The sequence below is a fragment of the Dermacentor variabilis genome, chromosome 7 (genome assembly GCF_050947875.1).
Source record: "Dermacentor variabilis isolate Ectoservices chromosome 7, ASM5094787v1, whole genome shotgun sequence".
Taxonomy (NCBI): domain Eukaryota; kingdom Metazoa; phylum Arthropoda; class Arachnida; order Ixodida; family Ixodidae; genus Dermacentor; species Dermacentor variabilis.
In genome coordinates, this window is record NC_134574.1 from 32,747,803 (window position 1) to 32,775,420 (window position 27,618).

A 27,618-nucleotide genomic window follows, 5' to 3' on the forward strand; every position below is an offset into this window, starting at 1 on the left:
ACGCCATGGCGTTAATACCTATGCGTCTCCTGGGGCACCCAAAAACTGGTAAATGACGCATGAATCTTGGAAGGCACCGAATACAAAGCCAGCATGAAGCTAAAAGAAAACACAAAGTATGCACTGGGGTTATTAAATAATAAAGAACACTCTGGCAGTTTCACAATATTCGTAAGAAGAGAAAGTGTGTTTAAATGGTCTACAATATGAAATATAAGTTGGGTGCAAACTAAGCATCGTATCCGACTGACTAAGCTGTGCCACCCTAAACCTTAGTGTAAATGTTATTGCGTATATGATTATTCGCATCGTCTGCACTGAACCATGATTCCTCGACGGATAGTTTTATGAATCGCTTATCCCGATTTAGTGTAAGTATGATATATTGTCTTTTATTTGCTTTTTGAAGATGTTAGCGCAATGTTTGCTGCATACTTCTGTCATATCAATAGTGGTCTTTATTTTACGAGGTATGTAATAGGCTTCAATAACCATCCCGTCGAAGTACATTTCGTGCGTGACCGGATACAGCTTAGACTTTCACAAGCGACTTGAACAATTTTACCCGGTAGTAATTGACCCAGTGCCGGGTACTTCTTTCGCCAAAATGATAACGGGCTCCCTATCTTCGCGATATGCTTCTCTTAGATCGTCTGAAGAGGCACATTCTTTCGTATGTCCGGCCCTTGTCGAAAGGACCAGAATTGATCTATATTGTTGCAGTTTATGTTCGCAGAGAATCTACAAGGCAGTCTAATAATTACTGAGGGCACTGGGTTTAAGAACAATCAGAAGATATTGGTATTTTACTAGTTGACATATCAAGATATTTCTGCCGTTATAAGGGTTATCTCTAACTAAACAAAAACTCGTTTGCTTCTGTGTGGAGAAAGAAAGCTGCCCTAAATAATTTATTGCAGCATTTTGAAAAATTCTTATATTTATTTTATTTATTTATTTGATGCATGCTTCGCCTTTGCAGGCATCACAGCTGGGGGATACATAAAAATAAGCATTATATTTGAGACCAATAAGAAAGAAACCTATTACAAAAAGTGCGGTAAAAGCAATCATTTGCTACAATGGATGCAACCATAGGCGGAAGATTAATCCCCTCTGGTATAGATCTAATAAAAATGAATAGCGCAAGACGTCACCTTTAAAGGAAAATTCATTTACTTTGAGACTGTGGTCACTTCTTTGGCATATGTAGGACGGCGCTTGGATTTACTTCTCCTTATCGATTCCAGTTTTGAATGGTAGATACTATGAAAAAAATTCAACCTAAGGTTTCGTCTACGATCTTTCAAGTCTTTTCATTTAACTTTACTTTTGCTCTCTCTGATACTAAATTGGCGATCTTAATTACCTAAAACAAATCGCGCTGCCCTATTCTGTATTTCTTCAAGCCTATCGGCCAGCTCGTTGGTATACGGATCCCAGAAAACATAAGCGCACTCTAACAATTAGCGCATGTGAGTGACATACAGTTGCTCTTTTAAGTTAGATGGAAGTTCGCTGAAATTTCGTCTTAGAAAACCCAAAACACGTGCAGCCTTCACTTTTATGTGGTGAACGTGCCTAGTTCACCTCAAATCACTCGTTAAATTAACTCCTATATATTTATATTCCCTGGCCTTGCTTAAAGCAGTGTTATTTACTGTAAACGTATTAAAATGGTATGAATGTTTCCTTGTAAAGATGACCTGAACACCCTTTTAATATTCAACGACATTTCTGAATGGGAACATCAGGATGCTAACATTCATATCATGCTGCAGGTTTTCGGAATCACGTTCATTCTCTATAGTCCTGTAGACTACACAGTAATCCGCGAACATTCTGAACGATGATTTGAGGCCAATAGTAAGATAATTTATAAAGAACAGAAACAAAAAAGGGCTCAGAACTGAGCCCTGAGGAACTCCCGAGGTCACGGGAACATATCCGGCAGAAACACCGTTGAGAACGAGCGACTGCGGTCATACAGAGCGATACTCGGCTGTCCATGCAGTAACGGATTCATTCAGTTGATAGCGCCGTTATTTACTAACGAGAAGGTCGTGAGGAACGACATCGAATGCTTTTTTGAAGTCCAAGAAAAAACAGTCGACTACATCACGCTTATCTAGTGCTAGAGCCAAATCATGCGTGAACTCAACAAGTTGCGTTGAGCAAGGAAAACCTTGCCGAAATCCGTGTTGACTAGGACGCGGAAGATTATGCTTAATCTGATGTGTCAGTATGCAGCTATAAAGGGCATATTCAAATATTTTATATGTTATTCTAGTTAAGGACACCGGCCTGTAGCTCTCAACCTCATTTCTTGGTCCATTGTTACGAAAAGGTGTAACACGTGCTAATTTCCAATCACGAGGTAGTGCTTTAACAATAAAGCACTTCCGAAATAAACAGAGAAAGTACAAAGATAACACTGCAGAACAGTCCCTTGTTATTGCTGCTGGAATATCATTTGGCACCATGATTTAGCGGGTTTGACACTTTCTAAATGTTTTCAAGTATCAGGCACACTAAATGTGACCTCAGGCATAACGCCTGCGTCAGTTCGAAAAACCGTGTTAACAACGCGCGAATAACTTTGACTAAACACGGACGAAAAATAATCGCTAATGATGGCTGCATTAGGGGCATTATCGTTAATGATTGTGTGAGAATATTTTAGAGGCGGAATAGATGAATCTTCTTTACCATTGAGAAGAACGTATCTCCAAAACTGTTTGCAGTCCTCTTGCGAACTTCTTACCAAGTAAGAATTCTTAGCTACTTTCATTAGACTTCGAAAATTAAGTTTCAATATTTTTTGCTCACACTTCTTTTCCAAAGAACTATTTTTTTTACATTTCCTGTACATTCGCATTATACGTCGCAGTAAATTACGCAGCTAAGTGTTAAATCATGGTTTATCACTTGTGCTTTTAGACGACAAGGCTCGAATGGGAACGAAAGTTTCAAGCAGATGAAATAGTTTTTCTTTAAATACGCTCCATAACTCTTCAGTAATCAGTTCGTCTGCTAGTGTATGAAAAGTAGGCAAATAAATTTCAAATGCAGAATTACTTGCGTCATAATTTGCCCTACTATATTACATACACCTTTCTGGCAACTTTTTTGGGAACAGATATATTCTCAACATTAACATCAGCCACAACTATGTTGTGGTCGCTAACACCGGGTAAAACATGGACGTTGGATAAAATATTAGGCATATTGCAAAGAAGTAAGTCAAGAACATTACCTGTATCGTCATTTCGAGAAGCCTCACGGACGTACTGTTTAAGTGTGTACTCATCCAGAATATCAAGAAAAAAATCGCATATAATCGGCCTCCGGCAGTATACCTTGGTTCACTGCATGATCAATTAATGTGTGGGAGGTTAAAGTCACCTTTTATCAAAATATGATCCCCTTTAATCGTTTCAAGGTTCTCAATTTGAAAAACTGCTCGAAGAATGTGCCGATGTGCCAGGAGGCTATACTATGAACCAACTACAACACCTTTCCCATTCTGCAGCCGCATTCTATAAAAAGCACATTCACTGTCAGTAGCAGAACAATCCAACAATATACTTGGTATATGGGAACTTACAAGTATACACAACCCGCCTCCTCTTGAACTTCGGTCGCGACGGAAGCATTGAAACCCAGGGGGAAAAACTTCTGAATCCGTAATTGCAGAATCAAGCCATGACTCAGTGCCCAAAATTACTGAAGGTCGTATCGATCGAACCACCATAAAAAACGTCGATTTTCTTCTTTATGCTCTGACAGTAGGCAGCCATAAGAGTAAGCGGCTGCGCAACTCTAGGCGTACAAAGTTGTCATAGTTGGACTACGCCCCCCGTGGCGCTATCTACTTGATACCGTTTGCAGTCTAAGTGCAGTGTATCGAACTTCAAGGTAACCTTCTTTCCTTGCTGCTTATGCTCCCTCGCAAGGTCCCACAATTGCTTTCTTGGATATGATAATGATATTGAACTGTAACATTGTTTACATTTATTTTGAGTGCCAAAAAAAACTTTTCGGTTCCGAATATGTGCCATTCTTAAACTGCATTTAAATAACATGCCTTTGCGGCTGTTGTATTTTTTCCTGATATTCTCCATGAATCATGAGGATATGTCCAAACGTGACTCTTCCCCTCTATATCATATTGGTCCGGGTGAGTACTATACCTAAATAAACCAAAGTGAATGTCATTATCTTTTCAAAGAGTACAACTCGCCCAACTTGGCGTCTTAATTCAGTACAATCAGGACGCTAAAATTTTTTCCAGAAAGTAGGTAAGTAGCTTGAGGATAGTAATTTCTTATCGTTTTTTTATCTTTTCAGGTCATAGCACCGTTCCTAACAGTCTACTTCAAGTCAAAACATGCAGCCGCATCATACCTTATCTGGGGAGCCCACGGCCTTCATCTTGTTTCCGTAGTCACCGATACTCTGCTGGCGGCCTTCCCCGTTGTAAGTGCGCGAATTCTCGCGTGAGCAACCACACAATTGTTAACTTTTACTCTGCTTGACATTTCAAAGAACACAATCGGATGAAGTTCCAAGGAGTGACAAAACTGAGACTTTTGCAGGTAGAAGCTGGATATGCGTGATGCAGGTGCTAGGTAATTGCAGAGCATACGGCAATAATGTCATCTTGCCATGTGTTTAAAAAAAGCTTACAGACATGACTGCATGTACTGCATGACGAACGAATGATATAGTTCCTCTCCGGGAAAAACCGCTCTGGTCAAGTTAGTGCTACAGAGAGAGAGAGAGAGGCAAAAGAAAGACAGGGACATTAACGAGAGATTATCTTCCCTTGGCTACTCTGTACAGGGGGATGGGCAAATGGATGCGATAGGTGCGAGACAGAAGAGAAAAAAAGAAAAAAAATCACAACGACACACACACACATACACAATACAGACGATCCGTGTCTGTGTGTGGACACTGTCACGCAGTCTGCGAAGGCATTCCTAGGTTTACACAGTGTCACCGTCGAATCCTACATCACACAGTGTACTGTACAATTTGCCAGAAAGTCCTGTGTCTTTTAAGTACCGCAGCAGCGCCTTTATAGCAGATCGCGTTGAGGTTCGTGTAGACCAGTTTCCAAGGATGTTTTCTCTTATTGGGCACTTGTCCAGTTTGTCTAGAGTGGATGAGAGGACTGCTCTTTGCAGGTTGAAACGCAGGCACGCAGAAAGAAGGTGCGCGAGTGTTTAGTTCCACATGCAGAAGTCAGAAAGTGAGCTGTTGACCATTTCAATAAGAAAGGAGTACGCACTTGAAAATGGGACTCGAAGCCATGACGGACTAGAAGGGTGCAGTTACGTCGTGGGAGGTCGGGCGGTATAGGGAGCTGTGAATTAAGGTCCAGGGTATGAAGGCGTGCACTTGTAAACTCGTATGAATTTCATTGAGCTAATGTTAGGTTACGCGCAAGGGCGGAAAGTTTTTTCGCTGTGTCAGCTCTCGAAAGACGAATGGCAACGCAGTTGACACCGTTATGGGCATATCGGGCAACTGCGTCTGCTCAATCATTGGCATGCATGCCACAGTGGCTAGGCAACCACTGATATATTACATCGTGTCCTTCATGAACTACGCGATGGTGGACTTCTTTGACCCCTGCCACGAGGTGCTCATGTGATCCATGGTGCAGTGCTGAGAGTACACTCTGTAGCGCTGCCTTGGAATCACAGAAGATTGACCATGCATGGAGTGGTTCTTGCTTAATCAAATGAAGAGCCGCGCACAGGGCTCTTCAGCACCGGTCCGCACCGGTCGCTTATGATACATGTGACGTTTTAGCTGTATTTGACGGATCTTGTTGATATCACCACAGCGGCAGCGGAACTTGCAAGTGTGACTGAGTCATCGATGTCAACGTGTACGCGGCCACTGTGCATCTCTTGTAGAAGTCTTAATGTGGCTGCTTCAGGTCATACTACGGCATGTTAGCTTTCTTCATGGTTCCTTGGATGGTGAGGCGTACTTGAGGTTTGTGAAGGCACCATGAAGGTGAGGGTGGTCTTCCTGCAGGCACGTAGTTCGATGGCAACGAGGTACGAGTGACAACAATTATACGACTCAAAGTTGTGTGTGGCGTTTTTGCAGGTAAAGCGGCGAGATGGTGAGAAGGTAGTCGGGCAACATGCCGAATATGCGCCCTGAAAGCGTCGGTTGCCAAGTACATTGATATTGGTTGATCTCGAGCTATGACAATCGTTGCGCTGTAGACGCACACTTCGGATGGCCGAGACACCACCTTAGAGCTTTGACCTTGTAGTACCGGGAGTTCCCGCAGGCTTGTTTTCCAGGAGTTACCAAGCACAGGGATGCCGTATCTCTCGAAACCGAGAAACAAGGCGTTATAAAGCTGTCAGCGTTGATCGCACTGACGTGACCCATGTCCTTGCGCCGTGAAATGTGAGACGGATTATTGTGACTAAGCTATTCTTCAGGTATGAAACGTGCGGGCTCCGTGATAGGTTGCGGTCAATAATTACCCCTAAAAAGCGGTGCTTCCATTCGTTTGCAATTACTTACCTATCGAATCATACGGAGTAAGGCTCCATTACTTTCCGAGTGAATGTGACGAGGCAGCATTTCTCTGAAGGCAGCTCTAAGTTCTGTTTTCGCAAATGCAGTGATGTTGACGTAGCTGCCTTTTGTAGGCTTGCTCGTACCTGCAGTCGTGTTACAGCACACGCTGAAATGCAGGTGCCGTTAGCATAGATTGATACTTTAACTGTGTTTGGCAAGCATCTGACTAGGCCAACGACCACTATGTTCAATAGCGTCGGGTTCAACACTACGGCTTGCTGTACTCCACGGAATGTCTCGTGTTGAGTCGTGGCGCCGTCCTCGGTAATCAAGAAGAAATGCCTGTTGGTCAAATAACTACAGAGCCACTAAAAATTGCGGCCGCGATTCCTGCTTTAATCAGAACCTCTATGATGACATAATGTGCTACATTATGATAGGCGCGTTTTGTGTAATGGAATAACGCCGCAGTCAGTCGTTTCAGACGTTTGTTTATTTCGAACAAACGTCACCAGATCGATGACATTATCAATGTATGAGCGTCCACTCCACAAGCCAGCCATAAAATCTGGGTATGCGTGGTAAATTTGCAGGTACCATTTCAGGGGTGTTAAAATCATTTTTTCCACTATTTTCCCTATCCAACTGGCCAGAGCGATGGGGAAGTACGATGACAAGTATAACGTTGATTTACCAGGACTGAGAAGTGCAACCAATCGGCTGCATTTCCATTCACGTGTAACCAAGTCGTTGCGCCACGACTCGTTGTAACAGTTTAGCAGCATTAGTCGTGCTTTCTGCCCATGAGTGGCGAGCGCTGCATAGGTAACGCCGTCCGGCCCAGGTGACAAGGAGCGCCTGCTAGTCACCAGTGCCCCTTCAAGCTCCTCCATCTAAAACATTATATCCCTGCGGTAATACCGAGTTACAGGAATGGTACATGGTGTAAGTGCGCGTTGGGCCTGCAAGCTGACAAGTCTCGAGCAAAATTCTTCAGTAATGTGAAATTTTCTTCGGCCTTAGTATCAAGGCCGCATATCACCGCAACATGCGGTTGCGGTGATATGCGAAGTCCATGCACGGTTCTTCATAACTGAGATGAGCACTGACGTGGATCCAATCACTCACAGAAACGCTTCCATCTTTCAAGTTGTAGTGAATCAATGCGGCGCGGAATCTTCTTTTACGTGCGCCTTGCCTCTCTGAGATCATGGATAGATTTAGTTCTCCTGTATCTTCTTTCAGCCGATGATTCCCTCGCTGACATACTTTTTCATGTGTTTCTGAAACGCCGACCAGCAGATTCGCTGAAGGGTCGTGGAAGAGTAGTTAAATAGTCCCTTGATCTTCAGGTATGTGTTAACATGGTGGCTTCGATGTAATTTGATGTCTGGGAACCATTGCACGTTCTTTTTTTCATGACGCCGAGAAACCACGGTAAGTATAGGCAGCGGCTGTATGTAAGCACGCGCACATATGTCGGACTACCATCGTTGAGGCAGTAAAGGTCATGCTGTGTGGCTGAGGATGCTAGTCTCCTTCGTCTGGAGTCCATCTTCAAACTCCGCCAAAGCGGATGTTGAGCATTCAAAGCTCCAGTAAGAATCGCAGGGTGGGGTGTCGCTGATAGGACGTCCTGCAGTTGTTTAGAGTCGAAGCAACATGAAGGAGTAATGTAAGCAGCGACGAGAGTAAACGTAAGCTTCTTCGTTTTTACAACTTCTGATGAAGAAAGGAAGAGGATGACATCCCGATCATCATCCAGAGCAGAGGGCACGCGATCGGCGCTCGAACACCACCATCTTGTTCTCCCAACGTACTGTTCCGAGCTACCGCCTGTTTGTTGGACTCGTCCAATAAACTTTCCTTACATACGTACGTCGGAACAGTACGTCGGGAGAACAAGATGGTGGCGTTCAAGCGCCGATCTCATGCCCACCGCTCTTGAAAATGATCGGGATGTTATTCTCTTCCGTTCTTCATTACAAATTAAACAAACGTACTGGTTATCGCCGTGAGGCGGGACTGGGTGCAACACGTATGACAGATAATATCTAATATATACAATGACCTTGCTCACATCACCACAGGTACAGGACATGAATGCCTCATAGCCAGAAATGCGTGTGATATTCTGCACGCTCGGTTCGCACATTACGAGGATGGGAAAACGGTTTTCGTATACAAAGTGTCTAAAATCTGAAATTATCGATTTGAGGCCGAGGGCGTTACACTGAAATGAGATGTTTTGTTGGCTTCTTTGTGGAAGGGCAGCGAGGGGCGGGCCTTGGTGCTATGTGAAGCTTTCAAGCACTGGAGTCAGCGCGTCCACTACTTGTCGTGCGCTACGAGCAGGCAGAGTGTCCATGTTTGTCAGTAGTAGACGCATGACATTTGTGAGTAACTTTAGCATAGCAATCACTTGTGAATCCTTGTCTCGCATTCGGTCAACTGAAGCGACATTGGACTTCAAGTGGCGAGTCATGTGCTGAGGCTCTGGTGCGCCGCACGTCTCCGGCATTGCTGGCCACACCTCACTTGATGAGCCGCTTTTTTCGTTGACATTCGCGCTCTTACTGGAGACAGATGGAACAGGAGGCGGCCTTGCCGGACGAGACATCTCCCTTGAACCGGAAGAGGATTTCGTAGGCTTCGTCTCCGGCAGCAGCGATGTCACCTTATCACTGCAGAAGCAGCTCTGTGTGATGATCCATCTCTTGCCATTATTTTCAAGATTTCCTGCTCTTTCTTTGGGCTTAAACAGTCTTCTGAGGATGCAGCGTCCAAGCCTTGATAATTTGGGCAATTGCGCTCTGTTGCACGGCAAGTGTCAGTATCGTATTTTGGGGAAGAACGTGGGCATATTGTTGTATTTCGGCAGACAGCACTCATGTGTCTAATTATTTGGCACCTTCTGCACTGAAGTGGTTTGGGCACGAAAGGCCGCACCATATGCCGAAAGTGCCCGACCTTTACATGTTATGGTAGGCAGTAACCTTTAAACACGAGCCTTACACAGGCCAACTTGCCAAGCCGCCGACTTTCAGGTAAGGCAACACCATCTGTCACAGGTTTGATTAAAATCGAAAGGTTGCTGTCGCAAATCGATGTGTCTATACCACAAAGAATATGAGCCGTGGTTCTGTTGTACTGCGGAATGAGGTAGTGGACACGGATGTCGCCCAGGAGCTTTACTGTCACCAAAGCATTGATTGCGCTTCCCGTTTGGCCATCAATAGCCAGGATGTTTCTTCAAATATTAATTTTGATATCCTTGATTTCTCCTGGGACAATAGCCTCCAGAGAAACGGAAATCGCTTAAGTCGGTTGAGGTTGTGGGCAGGTGTGTCCAGCAAAAAGAGAATTGTGTGCGCCGATGCCCTTCGCTGTAGCATGACGGTTGACTTACTTGACGAACACTGTCCGTTTATGTTTCTGCTCTTGGCCTTCCAGTGCACCACTGTTTCGAAGCGTTCATCATCTGCGGCGTCATCAATTGAGCATGACAATGACCTCGCTGTCAGCTAAAGAAATTAAATTATGGGGTTTAATGTGCCAGAACCACTTTCTGATTGTGAGGCACGCCGTAGTGGAGGACTCCGGAAATTTCGACCACATGGGGTTCTTTAACGTGCCCTTAAATCTAAGTACGCCGGTGTTTTCGCATTTCGCCCCCATCGAAATGCGGCCGCCATGGCCGGGATTCGATCCCGCCACCTCGTGCTCAGCAGCCTAACACCATAGACACTGAGCAACCACGGAGGGTGGCTGTCAGCTTGACTTGAAGGGTCATTTCTCTTCCTCGGGCCGGTTCCTACCGAAGTATTCACGTCGCGTTGGCATTCTGCTGACTCCACTTCTATTGCAATGGGAGAGGTGCCTCCCTGTAAAATATGGGAAAAGGCTGAAATTCTGCACCGCGAAGGAACAGTGGTCTCTAGAAGAAACACTTCGTCTTCGTCCTCCAGTGCTACAGGATGTTCGACAGGGAGTATGAGCTGGCGATATTTGCGAATCTAAACATGTACTGTCGACTGAAGCTGAAATTTAAGAAGTCCCTATGTTGGCATAGCAACAAAGGATAGTGCAGCTATCACACGATTTTTGTGCCTTGATTGGGCAGGCTTACTCACGTTACATAATTTACTTATCACCGTTCAACCTGTGATTTAAGCTTGTAGAGCTAGTAAAGGGTACTTTCACCATTCTTCAGACAGTACAACACATCCGGTAAGAACTAATGTTTCATTGGAAAGCAGAGCATATTTCTCCTTCAAGCAAAGTGGGTGGATCAGCGCAACTAAATACACAAGCCCACAATTACTGGCGCATTATAAAGCTTATGATACACCTAGTGGCTTATTACATGCAATCTAATGTTGCAATCGTGATAACTTCCTATTTGTAGTGCTCCGCCGTGATAAAAGGTAATGGTTCTGAATTGCTAAATTTGCCATGCTACTCAAGTCTCGCCATGCGATTTGCGTACTTTACGTGTTCAACGCGGGGACACCACAACCCTGAAAGGGTAAAATTCGTGCGATGAGTTGCACATTTGTATACTTCATAACTTCTGTGAGCAAAAATTTTGCTTTCTTGAATTATAACTACAGCTGAGTGAGCTCTCTAAAGGCGACCATTCCCAATCGCATCCGCAAAACGCACTGCCGAGCTATGCCTCTCTAAAGGACGAGCGAAAGGATAAATGTAGCTCAGATTGCGTTATTACTGGCACGTCAACGGCACGATCGGTGCTCGCTACTCATGCACCATCGATAAATGCCTCGTTTTGTCTACAGAAGTACACTAATGCACGCAGGCACTACGGTTGCAATTGTATAGGTGGTAATAGTATTACGTGTTTTACTTGAGAGAGGTTTGAGCAAGCCATCTCCTAGGACGACTGAACTGAAACACTTTTCAAACCGTACGAACTTGTTTCATACTCAATACAAGGAAGCTGTAACGAAAACGATGTGAGTACGAATTGTCAAGGTTCTAGCAGATGCCACTGCTGTGGTGAAGTAAAACTTGAAAGATATATTAGGGCAAAACACAAAGAGCCAATAGCAGCAAAAAAATGAAACTTAAAAGCAAATAGCATAGATCTCAAAACTTGGAAACAAGAAAATGGAGGTGCTTCCTACAACATTGCAGGATGACGTCATCCAGCAGGATGCCAGGCAAACACGGCTAAAATTTGTTAGAGTGGAAAGAGGAAACCACGCAAGTTGTGGAGCAAGGAAATAAAGCAAGCTATAAAAGCGAGTAGGCAGGCGTCTAAGGATAATCGTGTGGCAAAAATGTTGGTATTATACGAAGAAGAAACGTCGTTTAAATGGAAGCAATACCTAAAGAAGAAAACGATAGGGAGTGAGCTTAAATGAAACAAATGAACGCACAACGGAAAATTGGGCGCACAACAATTGTTAGAGTCAAAGGCCCACAAAATGGAATTTGCAACCTTGTTAGAGCACTAGTGGCTACGAAGCAACATTGACGAATGTCTATGCGCGATGAACACAGTAATATCTTCGAAGGAGAGGAGGCGCGGCGGTTCATCGGTGACGTGACCAGTGATAAGCTGGGTAATGTAGAAAGCGTAGTGCACTTCCAAAAAATCAGCAACATAGAAGCATGAGATATCAAAATGTGGCACGAAAAACATATACATAAAAAAGTTGCAGAAGATATCCTAAATAACAGGGCTGCATGACCCAGTAAATTTCTTTACAGTTAATAATAAGGCTGGGTCCAAGGAGAAAGACACTGTTGTCAAGTTTCATAGAGCAAGTGAAGAAACCGAGAAAAAGCTATTCTTGCATTACGTAAAAGCCAGATGAATCTGATCTTTAAAGGCAAAGGATGATAAGGATAGGACGCTCTAGTACACAGCAGTTACAGTAACGTGGGTGAGATAAAGAATTGTGCTGCAAGCCCTAAAAAGGAGCTCTTGAAGGTGCCGGACAAAAATGGCACGCAGGGAGAAGGGGTTTAGACAAGACAGACGCTTCGAGAATAATATTTTTTGCTAACTCAGTGCGTGGAAATTTCAATGGCTTAGCGTATACCTTTATGGGTAGCATTTGTAGATATTAGGGGGCCTTGTGACCACGTAGACATGGAATCGCTACCAGATATTCCCGAGTACGAGGACTTAGACGACGATTGCGTGAAACAGTAGAGATAGATATACATCTGTATGCATATATATATATATATATATATATATATATATATATATATATATATATATATATATATATATATATATATATATATATATATATTGTGAGCATTACTCATACGCTTCATATTCTCACCTGTACATCCTCATTATCACCGTTTTGGGGCCTGGTGGTGGGTCTCTCACTCGGGAGCCTGCAAAAGAAACTGGCTGCCTAAACATTTTCTCACAAGTGGTGCAGTGTGCTGTTCGGTTTCTTCGTCCTCTCGCTCCCGGTCTCTCTCCAGCTTCCCCTACGCTACATCCCTGCACCTCCGCTCGGGTCACCGCCTCTACCTACTGCACACGACCATGTGCCAAGACCAGTAGATCAATACCATGACATCCACCTTGCCTGCTCCTACGGCAACACCTTGGACGGTCACCACCTCTCAGAAAGATCCACCCGTGTTTGCTGGACTTCCACGTGAAGAAGTTGAAGACTGGTTAGAGCTATACGAGCACGTGAGTGAATTTAACCGCTGGAACGAATCTGCGAATCTTGCTCACGTCGCCTTCTGCCTAACCGGCGTCGCGAAAAATTGGTTTTACAACCATGAGCTTGATTTCGTCAACTGGAGCACCTTTAAACACCACATACGCCAGATTTTCGCGAACTCGTCTGTCTGCGCCGATATGGCCAAGAAGAAGCTTGCTGAGTGTTGAGCACTCGGGCGAGTCGTACACTTCATACATAGAGGACTTCCTCGCCCTCTGCCGCCGCGTGGATACCTCGATTGCAGAGAGTGACCGTTTACGCCACCTGCTTAGGGGTATTGGGACTGTGGCATTCAATGCTCTTGTAGTGCTGAACCCCACTACCGTCGCAGTAGTGGGGTACGTGTCAGCGTCTCGATGAGCTCCGAATGCTCCGCTTACACCCTGATACATCTGATTTCAAGGCGTCCACTGACAGCGAGCTATTACGTGCCTTGATTCGCTCCATCGTCCGTGAGAAACTGCACGCCCAATCTTCGTCAACCCCTCCTGAGGTCCATATAGCACCCTATGGTGGCGGCCTACGCCATATCGTGAGGGAAGAGATAGCTGCCTTGACCTGCCCGCAAGTCCCGAGGCCGCAGCCTATCCCTATGCCAACTTACGCTCAGGTTGCCTCTATAGTGCCACCATCCCAGCAGCCACCACAACAGGCGCCTGCATCGCACACTTCCCTGAATGCTATCACTACAAGACCACCACCTCCTCCATCTTACAACGCATGGAGCCCACCATGACCGGTTTGCTACTATTGTGTCATCCGTGGCCACATTTCAAGGTTTTCTCAACTCCGTGAGCAAGATTAACGGCGTGGCTATGACGGGCTTGAAAGGGATGACTTTTCTGGCCGTGTACCACAACATCGGCGTTCTTGCTATGATATTATACCCACGATGTTCCCTCCACACGACTTCAACGCTGCCGGTTCATTGCGTTTCCCACGTTGTCGCTCTCCATCAGTGAGGCGGCGGTCCTCTTCCCCTCGTCGACCGGCTACTTCTTCCTACGATCACCACCCGGAAAACTAAATGGTGCAGCTTCAGGAGGTCAAGCTGCATCCTTTGGACAACATGAAACGGCTCCGGAGCGCCCGTCAAATGTACTTAGGGTCTGTGTTGAAGGTTTCCGAACCGAAGCCTTGGTTGACACAGGCGTATCGCTTTCCATTATAATTACTGACTGGTGCTCTCGATTGCTAAAAGTGAACACAGCGTATATTGGCCTTCCCCTTCGTTGTGCTAATGCAGTTCATGCTCAGCCTTCCGGTATTTGCCCTGCGCGTGTTTTCATTGATGGAACCCTTCACCACATTCAGTTTGTTGTGCTGTCTCCGTGTACCTACGCGATGATTTTGGGTTGGGATTTCCTTTCCTACGCCTCAGCTTTCATCTCTTGCCTGTCAGCGAACTATTTATATGACGGATACTGAATTTTCGTCGGCTCTCGTTGCTCAAAGCCTACGCTTCGTCACGTCTACAGGCAATTTTATTCCCGTGGGCCATGAGCATATTTTCACGCTGACTTCCGACACAATTGTTAATGGTCATGTTTTCCTTGTGCGGAGTGTCGCTGCATTTCTGGTGGGCTTAGCCTTTCTCTTAACTTGGTGCGGTTTTGGGACGGTAGAGCGTTCGTCGCTGTTCGTGACCCTACTTCTTCGCTAGTTGTGCTCTCCCAGGGCGCCACTGTGATTTTCTTTACTGACAACGAACCTCTTTCGCTGGTACCGCGTCACACCAAACCACCACCTTTGTCTACCACAACTGATGGTCATATTGCTGCCGCTGCTTTACCGGCCGCGATAAATCCAGATCTGGCTGCTGCGCAGAAAGAAGACCTTTGGCACTCCTGCACAAACACAGTGCCTTATTTGACGTTCACTCCAACCTTCTGGAGCGCACTTCCATCGCAGTACATCGCATCGAAACCGAAGGCGGTTCGATTGTGCGCCGCCAGCCGTATCGCGTGTCTTCCGGTGAACGGAAAATCATTGCGGATAACGTCGATGACATGCTCAAAGGAGACACAATTCGGCCATCGTCCAGTTCTTGGTCATCTCCTGTTGTGTTGGTTCGCAAGCAAGGCGGCTCTCTACCATTTTGCGTCGGTTATCGAATCCTTAATAAGATCACGCGCAATGACGTATATCCCGTGCCAAGAATCGACGATGCTAATAACTCCCTCCGTGGTCAATAGTCAAATCCCCGTGCACGAAGCGGACAAGGACAAGACAGCCTTTGCTACACCAGACGGACTTTACAAGTTCAACGTCATGCCCTTCGGTTTATGTTATGCCCCTACAAGATTTGAACGCATGATCGACACAGTTTTACGTGGCCTTGAGTGGAAGACCTGTCTGTGCTGTTTAGGCGACGTCGTTATTTTTTCTACGAACCTTCGTCAGCATCTCGAGCGTTTGGACGAAGTTATCACACGCATTTCCAACGCTTGACTCCAACTCAACAGAAAGAAATGCCATTTTCTCAGAAAGAACATCAAAGGGTTGGGCCACATTATCAGTAAAGATGACGTTCGACCAGATCCCAACAAGGTTGCCACCGTGCTTCGCTTCCCTCACCTTGAAAATGAAAAACAATTAAGAAGTTTCTTGCGCCTGGCATCCTAGTTGCACCGCTTCATCAGTAATTTTGCTGCCATGGCGTCGCCGCTGAACAAGTTGCTCACGTCGGGCACTGCTTTCCGTTGGGCAGACGACTGCGAACTTTCTTTCCAAGCCCTGAAGCAAGCATTAACCACCGACCTTGTCCTCTGTCACTTCGATGAGAACGCACCAACTTGTTTGCACACCGACGCTTGCGGCCATGAGATCGGCGCTGTTCGTCTCCAGCGTGATACCGCCTCACAAGAGAGAGTTGTTGCCTATGCAAGTCGCGCATTAATGGCTGCCGAAAAGAACTACTCGATCACAGAGCACGAACGTCCCGTAGTACTTTGGGCAATACAAAACTTTCGACCATACCTTTACGGATGCCACTTCACGGTCATAACCGACCATCACGCCTTCTGCTGGTGGTCGTCAATCAAAAATCTGTCTGTGGCTGGGTGGTCCAATTTCAAGATTTCGATTTTGACGTTGTTTAAAAGACTGGGAAAAAGCATGAGGATGACGACGCTCTCTCTTGCTGCCCGCTGCCGCTATTATCTTCGAGTACATCTATGCATTGCTCACCAAATGATGAGACTAAGTCTCCACTCCCGTTATTACCTCTAGCGGTTAATGACACGTTATATTTCAATCGCGTCTCTCAGCTCGCCTCGTGTGAACGTTCTGATCCCTACTGCAACATCGTTATACAACGCCTGTGCGGGACTACTTCTGCACCAAATGCCAGATTACGTCGACAACTGCGACTATTTAAGCTCGACAACGATATGCTGTAACGCTACATTTACAACTCCGACGGACACCGCTGGGTAGCTGTTCTTCCACGTTGCATGCGCACACAAGTCCTTCAAGCCTTTTACGACGACCCATCTGCTGGCCATTTGGGTTTCCACAAAACATACCACCGTGTTAGGAGCCGTTTCGTTTGTCTAGGTATGTCTACTTTTGTGGCCAAGTACGTCGCTTCATGCATCCAGTGTCAACGGCGGAAACGACCGACTTCGCCTCCTGCTGGGCTTTTACAGCCCATCGCATGTCCCGACACAACCTTTGCCATCGTTCCGATAGACCTAGTCGGCCCTCTGACCATAACGCCGGCAGGTCATCGATGGATCGTGAGAGCTGTTGACCTGCTCACACGTTACGCAGAGACCGCTCCTGTATGCTCTAGTTCGGCCTCAGACGTTGCCACCTTCTTTCTGGATGTCGTTGTGTTGCGGCATGGTGCACTTCATGTAGTGTTACGTGACCGCAGCAAGACATTCCTGTCAACAATGACAAAGAAGTACTCGGAGCTTGTGGCTCACTTCATAAGACGACATCCGCATATCAGCCTGAAACAAATGGCTTAACAGAGCGATTTCATCGCACACTAACAGATATGATATCAATGTATATCGGGCCAAACCACGACAACTGGGACAAACTTTTACCTTTTGTAACGTTTCCTCACAACACCAATATCCAATGAACTACGAAGTGCTCACCTATCTACCTAGTTTATGGCCGTTCGCCTACATTCACCATCGACGCCGGTTTCTTCAATGCCCCAACTAACACCTCGGCCAGTATATACGAACGGTTTGTCTCGAGACTTGAGGAATGCCGTCAACGTGCTCGCTTCAACACAGAAGTTAGTTAGCTAGATCGCGATCAACGTTACATCTCTCGTCATGACGTCTCCTTTCGTCCTGGAGAGGAAGGGCTTCTTTGGATGCCCATTCGTACAGGCAGTTTGTGTGGGAAGCTTTTATCTCGCTTCGTTGGAGCCTACATTATTACCGAACAAACGTCCCCAGTGAACTATCGCGTTACTCCCGTAGACGCTTCTTCGGACCGTCGTTATCCTGGTTCGGAGACCGTTCACGTTTCACGCCTCAAACGATTCGTTCGGCGTTACCCTCCTGGCTAAGTAGCGGCTTTTCTGGCCGCTTGCTCGAGCGGGGAAATTATAATTTCCCCGCTCGAGCAAGCGTGACAAGTTTGAAGCGTATCAATAATGCTTACACTATAGTGTAAGCATTATTGATACGCTTCAAACTTGTCATCACCTTTTTGGGGCCGGGTGGTGGGGCTCTCACTCGGGAGCATAAAAGGACTAGCTGCCTAATCCTTGTCTCATATATATATATATATATATATATATATATATATATATATATATATATATATATATATATATATATATATATATAGGGAGAGAGAGAGAGAATGATACGAGAGAGCAGCGGGCGTCAACGTCGAAAATGCAGTGACAATATTTTTACTCACCGCGGATTGAAGCCGGGATGACATCTCTGCCCACTGGTGTTCACGCTTTATGTGAATGGCAAAGAAAGACGACTGGAAAGCAATGAATTAGGCTAATATTTCGCTTAGATGCGGAAAGGTCGATCGGTTCAACGGAAAATCGCTGGGCTGATGTATGGGGACGATATAGTGCTACTAGCGGGTAATGCAATAAATTTAGAGAGACATGGGAATGCAAGCGACAATGCAGTGACGAATCTGAGCCTTATGTTAGTGTCGAGAAATTGGGAATAGCGTTCTCTTTTCAATAAACGCGTAATTACATGGACCCAATTCAACAGCAAGCCATAACAATAATCATTCAATAGAAATACCTGAGCATATACAAAAGCGCAGGAAAGACTCACTCAAGCACCCCCCCTCCTCCCCCCCGCATCAAGGTAACCTAAAATGAATGTCAGCGGAATGCAGCAATATAAAATAAAGTACTTTGGGGCTACAATAAATATTAGGTGGTGGTTGAATCTCGAAAGGTGTAATGGTGCCAGTGCTAATGTTGGCAAATGCATTTCTGTGATTGGAATGAGAAATCACGTCGGGGTGAAATGTAAACAGAGATCGGTTCGCTGACTATCTGTGGGGGCCATCGGTAAAATCACAAAGGAGGCAATGCAAAGTGACATGAGTTTCGCCTCTTTTGAAGTAACAGAACTGCAGAGCAAAATTAGATTCGAGGAAAGAGCGATGGACCTGCGTCAAAATTAGTTGGTGCCTAGGGAGCACAAATACTTTTACTTTAGAAGCACAGAGAAAAGGGCTAGGGAGAGGACAACAGAGTTGATAACCAAGTACAGGGAAATTGAAAGGGTAAATAGACAACGGAGAGTAATAAAAGAAGAGAAACAAAGGCAGTAAACTGGTTGAAAGTAATGCAAGCGACACGATTTACATTGAGGGCCCCTCGCCTTCGCTCAGGGGGTCCGTGGGCCGCGACCAGTACGACAAAGGACCAACGGCGCAAGGAACAAAAAACCGCTTTAACTTACGATAGAATGTAACACTCAAAATTACCGCAGCCTCGCGGCCAATAGCAGAAAAGAACAAGGCAAAGAAGCAAGCAGCAGAATAGCGAGGCAACGAAATATACAAGCCAAAGGGAGCAACGAAAGAACAGCGTTATAAACCATCAACTAACACAATCTTTCGGTCGATAACAGAATGCATAAAGCGCAAAAAGAAAGCAAGCACCGAACCAGGCGTGCAGACAGTTCCAAAAGCGAACAACAAGAGCACTGGTTCCGCGGACACAAAACGCTTTTCCCCCTGCTCTGCAGCACGCTCGGAAGGAAACCTAGACGGGCCACGCCCCACCAGCGCCTCCCCAGGCCCGCGCCCCGGAGAAAGGCCACGAGTCCCGTCTCAGCTGCCTTCTTATCGAGCAGCCGCCTTCCCGGCATTCCCCACGCGAGTTCTCACGATACGCGATCGGTGCGCATGCTCCATGCGACGAGTGCCGTTGTGGCGCGCGTTTCAAAGGCTTCCCCCGTGCGCGCTGCAGAGAGGGCCCAAGGGCCCGACAACATTTACAAGGAATGGCAAGAAACAAATTAGAAGGAAAAATCTGGATGATAAGGCAAATGACGGTGTCAGGCAATTTGAGGATTAGCTGGATGCCTAAGGCCAAAAACAAACCTGAGCAAATATTCGCATCACGATCAGGCAGTCTGCTACAGCAAAAATCCGTACACAGCTCAGGACAAGCTAATGAGATATGAAGGTATTCAAAGAGCGAGAATTCCAGGTAACGTACACATTCGGCAAGCGGTTGGATTTAAAGTTCGTGGAAGCTTGAACCGGTGAGCAGTCGAGAAAGCAAGAAACGTATAGGGTGTTCGGGAAGAAAACGAATACGGATCGCCTGCACTGTGCAAAACGATGTAAGCGCGTTCTGGGCTGTTAGCATTGATTGCCGACAATTGGCGGTGATTTTTACTGTAAATGTGTAAGTTCATCAGCATTTAGTGCATTACTAAAGAGGCAAAAGAATGTTAAACGTTACTGGGTACACCATTTGTGTTTTTATGCATAGTACAAACAACACACAGGGAGACATCTTTGTTTAGATATTGTTGCGCGCCATTTTTTCAGAGATTGGCGCGCCACCTGTGAGAAAGTTATACTGCGCAATGTATGGTGGTAGAAGTGCAATATTTTCATTAAAATATTGGAATTTTCGCGCCATGTCCAGAATCTGATTATGAGGCATGCGGCAGCGGGGGACTGAATTTTAATTTCGATGACCTGGATTTTTTTAACGTGTACCTAAATATTAGCACACGAGCATTTTTTTCATTTCATTTCCAACAATATACGGCTGCTGCGGCGAGGTTCAAAAACCGCGACCTCACGCGACCTGATTACCACAAACCTACCGTGCCGGATGCAGAAGCGTTGATTTCACGGGTGGTCGCTTCCTTCAGTGTCGTCTAGAGGACGCACTGCTTTAATGTGGCTTTCCGTTCGAACGATTTGCGTCAGTTGTCCTCATAACCAATTTGCATGGCGCTTATTTTTTAGAAGTAGAGAAACGTACCGCTGCGTAACTTGAGTATTAATTTATTGTGCTTGGCCGCAACTGCTGCCGTGTGCAGCACGAACTTTTCCTTGCCATTCAACGTCGCCTTTGCCCTCCCCGCCCTACTCACCCCCCTCCCCGCATGTACGCTTGTTGCTGCGAGCGAAAAGTGGAAAGCAGTTATTCACTCGCTTCCTGAGCGTCGGTTCTATCTCTTCTAAGCCATTCCCTGCCCGCTCTCCCTACCACCTCACTACCATTCTCATTACCTCCCATGTTCAGTGTAGCAGGGTAGTAGAAATGTAAGCGCAGTTATTTCTGCAATAATTTTGCGGGCGGTCATTGATAATTATAGCAGTGAATAGAGTATTGTGACGACGCGACGGGGGGTACGGCCTAACGCGCCCTCATCCACGTGCCACCGCCACTTTTTTTCGGAAGACGTTTACGAAAGCGCTTCAGAAAGGCCTAAACGAGTTCCTCTTATCGCCTTTCCTCTTTTCCGCGCTTCTACCATGTATATCCACACTCTGAACCACCTCCCGACGGGGCGTGCAAAGAAACAGCAGCTGCAGTAGGAAGGTCGAAATAAGAGGCAAAGGAAGCTTCGTTTGAAACATCAAAGTTTCTCCCGAAAGGCGAAGCGCTCATTGCGATAGGAAAATATTTATTAATGCGAAAGCAGTATGTGCCCCAAGAAGCGGAAGAATACCGCGCGACTGGCCTCTTGAGGCACTTTGCGCGTATTCGCGGCCTTCTGTCACGCTCGCAAAACACTTTTATGTAACACGTATTGAGCAACAAAGAGCTGTATCGGGAGTTTTTCATGTTGCTCTACAATTTCTTCATTGACACTTTTCATCTACTTATATTTTTTGAGAAGGTGAATAATTCATTCAGACTAATATCTAATTAGGCGGAATGAAAAGAAAATTTGGTATCTACAAGCAACTGCAAAGATTACCTTGGTTTTGTCCAGCTACGTGGCTTTCGCTTATTTTTAAACTCTGGCCTAATGTTTGAAAAAACAGCGTTAAAACGTACATCGGACAATAGAATAGAGGATGGGACATACACGGCGTTGACTTACAACTACATTTATTGGAAAAAGCACGATGGCTTTCTAAAGCCTTCCATCAAACCTGCACGCATGCTCGATGTGAATAAAAGCACTTGTCATTCCCAACACGCGTTGGCAGTACTCGCCCAGGAAGGAGAAGCCCCTGTTGAACTACAGTTCTTGCCAATCAAAACTTGTCAAAAATGGTATAGTAGCCGGTTGCATGGGTATGGCAGTCAAGAAGTCTTGTCGTCATAAGATTAGTAGTAGTCTCGAGGCACTGGTTAAGTCCAGGCAGCTACTGCATGGTAATCCCCTCAGAAAAGTGGGACTGCCATCATTTAGGCAGCAGAGTTCATGGTCCAACGCGAAGGATAGTACACGTCTTCCTCGACAATCCATCTTCAAGCTTCCCCATAGCGGGTGATGCGCATTGAAATCGCCCGTAAGAATCCATAGTCCAGGTGTCGCTGCTAAAATTGTACTTAGTCTTGCGTTGTCAAATCGACTCGAAGGTGAAATGTAGGCACCTACCAGCGTGAGTGAAACGTTCTTGCATTTTATAGTCAAACATACGTACTGATTGTCGTCATGAGGTGCCACTGGGTGTAAAAGATAAGTGAAATCGCATCTGACGTAGGCGATGACTTTGCTGCGGTCGGTATAGGTGGCAGACATGAAAGCTTCATATCCTGATAGGAGGAAGGTGCTCTCTATGTTTGGCTCACAAATGACAATGGCTGGAAATTTGTGCTTGAAAAGAAACGGACGAAAGTCCGAAATGCGGGATTTAAGGCCTCTGGCATTCCACTGGAAGAGGAACGCTTCCTTGACCTCTTTAAGGAAGTAGTGCTGAGGAGCAGTCATGGTGCTTCTCAACACCGGACAGTACCGGATTCAGAGCATTCAGTATTTCGAGTGCACCTCGAGCCGCCGGAGTGTGTATGGCAGTCAGTAGTACTCGTAGCGTGTTCATAAGACCCGTATCATGGTGACGACTTCATTGCCGTCTTTGCGCTGCCGCCAGAAGCTGAAGCATAATTCGGCCAGCGTGCTACATCTTGCTGCTCCGCTGATTCGTCTAGCCTCGGCAACGGCGGCCACTCCTCGCATGAGGCAATGTTATTCGAGACTTTCTGTTTAGGAACCTCGTTGCTAGTATTGCTAGTTTTCTGTGGAAGTTTGTGGACTGTCAGTGGACGCGGTGCATCCTTATCAATAGCAGTGGGTTTCCTAGATCTCCGGCGATGTGAACGCCAACGTCGCACTTTAGCGGCAGCCTCCCTATGTGACGAACCATCTCTGACCATTTGCCTCAAGACTTTAGGCTCATTTTTCACACGTGGGCAAATCTTTGAAGATGCACCATGAGAGCCTTGACAATTGGCGCACTTTTGGTTTTCTGCACGACTTGCATTAGAGCTGTGCGACCCAGAGCATCGTGAGCACACGGCACCATTTTTGCAAACAGCACTAACGTGCCCTATCTTTTGACACTTCCGGCACTGAAGCGGCCTTGGAAGAAAAGGCCGTACGACGTGTCTGAAGTGCCCGACCTTGACATGCGACGGTAGGCTGTCTCCTTTAAATGTTAGCTTCACACAGTGCGAACTCCCCAGGCGACGGGCTTGCAATATGGCAATTCCCTCTGCCGTTGGCTTAATGAGTATATGCAGGTCAGCATCGCTAATGGAATTGTCGACGTCATACACCAAACTGGCCGTAGAATCACGATCGTCTTGTTTGTAGCAGCGTACGTTGACGCTATCCAGCACCTTAACGTTACTCAGAACGTCTAGTGCGCTGCGGTTTGTGACATGTATAGCGAGAATGTTATTTCGGGCGTTGATCCTGATCTCTTTGATCTGACCCGCAACAAGCGCCGCGAGCAAAAGAGATGTAGCTTGGCGGTTGAGCCGGTTTAGATTGTCGCTAGGAGCACGAGCACAGGCACGAATAAAATTGTGTGGTCCGATGACTTTCGCCTCGGGACCACAGTTGTCTTACTTGTGGCAGGAGATGTCCTGACGAGTCTTCTCTTTTCTTTGCGCTTTGCTACGGGCACGAAGTCATCGTCATCCGAGGTTTCATTACTGGTCGTTGAATAGATCACAGTGTCCTCGCTGTCGGTGTCACTTGGGCGACTAGACCGCTTTCTCGGAGGGGCCGCTGTTGACGTGGAAGTACCCGGCATCCCTCCAGGTTACTCCACGTCCATCGCCGTAGTGAAGGGAGCGGCGTCTCCCACAAAGTTGCTTGAATTTAGCAGAGACAGAAAAGCAGCGTTCCACACAACGCACTTCATCGTCTTCTTCAAGATGCCTCAGTGCCAGTATGAAATGATTTCCGGACAACGAAACACATGGTAGTGACCACGTTCCAACGTACGTTAAAATCGAAGGCACATGCAAGTCACACTCTACCACAGTTCTTCAAAGCATCGACTGGCCTAAATACAAGTTACTCATGGAGAAATTGCCAAAATATCCAACAATGTCCACCTGGCAACATCGAGGAGCTCATTAACGAGGCTGCTCGAGAAGCCACAAGAGTTTTTAGGCCTATTCCTAAATTTTCTGAATTCGAAGCAGAATTGGAGCGCCTTCGAGCAATTCGCCGTCGCGCGGAACGGAGGTACAGGCGCACCAAGTCCGTCTACGACCTAAGGGAGGCGAGACGCATACAGAAGAAGATTCAACGTCGCATAAACTCTCTGCGGTCTGTAGGATGGAAGACCTTTTATGATTCCCTTGATCCACATAAACGCTTATCACATATATGGCGAACAGTGCGCGGTCTTCGAACATCACCACAACAACGCCACCCTTTCAAGTGCCTGGCTCTCAGTCAAGGTCGCCGAGAGATCGACGTAGCGGAGGATTTCTGTTTAAGGATAGCGGGTCTACCGTCCTCGTTTCCCGTACATGACCCCCTTGACGTTCCGATCTCGCGGCATTCTCGTATGGACAATCTGTTTTCCATCGAAGAGTTACAAGCGGCGTTGGCAGCGTGTAGATGTTCCTCATCGCCTGGGCCTGACGGGGTGACTTACGCAGCTCTTGGCAACCTCGGTGAAACAGCCCGTCATGCTCTTCTAGAAGTGTACAACAATTCATGGCGGGAAGGAGTGGTTCCAGCTGCATGAAAGTCCAGCCGCCTTGTGCCTCTGCTCAAACCAGGTAAATCACCCCTAGATGTGGCGTCTTACCGTCCGATTGCTCTGGCCAGTTGTCTAGGAAAAGTGATGGAGACGATGGTGCTGACACGTCTAGAGTGGTATCTAGAACACTACAAGATATACCCTGACGCTACGGCAGGCTTCCGACGCGGACGCTCTTCAGTAGACAACGTCACAGATCTTGTCGCGTCTGTTCAACACGAAGAAACCTAAGGACACTGTCAGCAGCGATGTTCCTGGACATTAAAGGCGCTTATGACAACGTAACACATCGAGCCATCCTGGACGCCTTGGGCGATGTCGGCCTAGGGGGACTTGTGTTTCGATGAATATTCAGGTACTTGACAGACAGGTCATTCTTTGTGCAAACAGAGAATGGTGCATCATCCCAGCACAACACCTACCGAGGAGTACCACAAGGCGGAGTCTTGAGTCCCACTCTATTTAACCTCGTGCTCATCGACCTGGTTCACACCGTTCCACAATCCGTCCATGTGTCGATTTATGAAGACGATATATGCATTTGGTCATCAGGAGTGACGCGTCCACAGGTGTGCGCCAGACTGCAAAAAGCGGCCACACTAACATCCAGCTATCTTCTAGCTCTCCCAGAAGTGCTCTATGGTCGCTTTCACGCGCGAAGCAATGAGACAATACGTTGTTAGAATTAACGGACAGCCAATTGCCTACGCGAAGACGCACCGTTTTCTAGGAGTAATAATAGATCGAAACCTCTCCTGGAGTCCTCACGTCTCTTACCTAAAAAGGAAACTAGCGATGATAAGAGACGTCCTCAGATTTCTTGCAGAAAAGTCATGGGGTGCGTCTGTGAGTGCAATGCTCCAGCTCTATAACGCACTGTTCTTGGGCCTCCTACGCTACAGCTTACCTGTACTAGGTGGGACCGGTAAGACTAACCTTCGAGCCCTCCAATCTGTACAAGCTCAATCTCTGAGACTTTGTCTTGGCCTTCCGAGGTGTGCACCAACGGCAGCAACAATAGCCATCGCGCATGACCACCCGATCAATACGTATATTCATGTCGACTCCTTACGGGTGCACATCAGGCACTTTGCCCGACTTCCATCGCATCACCTCGCCTCCCTTCCTGCCGCTCGACCTCGTTCAGCGCTTAGCAGAATTATTGCTGCTAACCACGGAAGTTTACCATCAAACTGCACACATGCAGCACGGCCATCTTTACCGCTGTGGTGTCTGCATCCACTCCAGGCCCTTCTTGTTATTCCCGGCATCAAAAAAACAAAACGGAAATGTCATCTATCGCCCTCAAACAAACCGTCCTTTCATTCTCACATAAAAAACACAACGAACGCACTCACATTTACACGGACGGTTCTGTCTCCTGTAATAGCTCAGCTGGAGCCGTGGTACTTCCAGCTCAATCTGTCACTATCCAATTCAAGACGTCTCGCCTTACGTCATCGAAGGCTGCAGAACTCCCTGCTATCCGTGCTGCTCTGGAGTTTATAGGTCCCAATTCACCAAATTCATGGTTCATCTTTTGTGATTCAAAGACAGCTCTCCAGTATCTGCTGTCCCCTTTCAACAACGGACCAAATGTACAATTAGTCGCCGACATCCGACTACTCCACCATTACGCAATCGACAAGGGACACAACATCATCTACCAGTGGATACCGGGTCACGGCGGAATTTCGGGAAATGAGAGTGCGTATGACGCTGCCCGGTCGGCCCATGATGGTGCCCAGATTGTACCCATACCGTTGTCAAGAACAGATGCAGCCACAGTCTTCGCTCCCTCGCACGCGAGCTTACGCTAACTCTGTGGAACACCAGCGAATTCGCGAACACACGTCCTCACAGATTGGATCAACGTTTGCAACTCCGTCTTCCACCAGGGTTGCCACGAGCGGAAGCAACACTTCTGTGCCGCCTGTGGCTCGGCGTGGCATTCACGAACTCCTATTCCTTCCGTATTGGAATGGCCGACAGCCCTGCTTGCGACACCTGCGGCAGCGAAGAGACGGTCGCGCACCTCCTCTGTGACTGTCCACGTTACAATGTGCAAAGAAAAGTGCTCGTAACCGTGCTCGAAAAACTGGACAATCGCCCCATCACAGAAGAGAAAGTTCTAGGACACTGGTCCAGACGTGTTTCGGCACTCAAGGCCTTAAGGGCTTTGCTCAAGTTCTTAAGGACATGTGAATTGTGCGAACGCCTGACTATTATTGAGCGTAACATCGCGTTACTGTGTGCATTTTTCTTGTTTTTTTTCTTTTCTCATCCTTCTCCTTTTATTCTCTTTACCTCTTCCCCCAGCACAGGGTAGCCAGCCGGTATTTACACTGGCTAACCTCCCTGTCTTTCCTTCCCTTTTGTGTCTCTCTCTCTCTCTTGAGGCACGGGTACATCGATGCAGGGAGGCCGGTTTCATGGACTTGGTCCTTGTCTCATGTGCAGCTAAAATCCTCAGGAAGTTAAAGCCCTCAAGATGCCGCTTGCAGGACCTTAGAAGCGCGAATGAAAGAACTAATATTAAAAGAAGAGACTTTACAGGCAGGCAGAACTGACTGGTCTAGCGAGTGCCCATGATAAACACAAAGCGTGTGAAAAGGCTTATAAAGCATTGCTAAAATCTACTCGCCATAACTTTTTTCTCATGATT

At 46.6% G+C, this 27,618-nt stretch overlaps 1 protein-coding gene across 1 annotated transcript in view; it reads left to right on the forward strand.

Annotated features, from left to right (window-relative positions):
* Nucleotides 1–4,360: 4,360 nt before the first annotated feature.
* Nucleotides 4,361–27,618, forward strand: part of LOC142588588 (ATP-binding cassette sub-family C member 3-like) — a 182,477-nt gene continuing 159,219 nt past the window's right edge. Inside the window, exon 1 of the mRNA XM_075700424.1 lies at nucleotides 4,361–4,479. The gene's annotated coding sequence lies outside the window, so the exon portion shown is untranslated. The remainder of the gene's footprint in view (nucleotides 4,480–27,618) is intronic.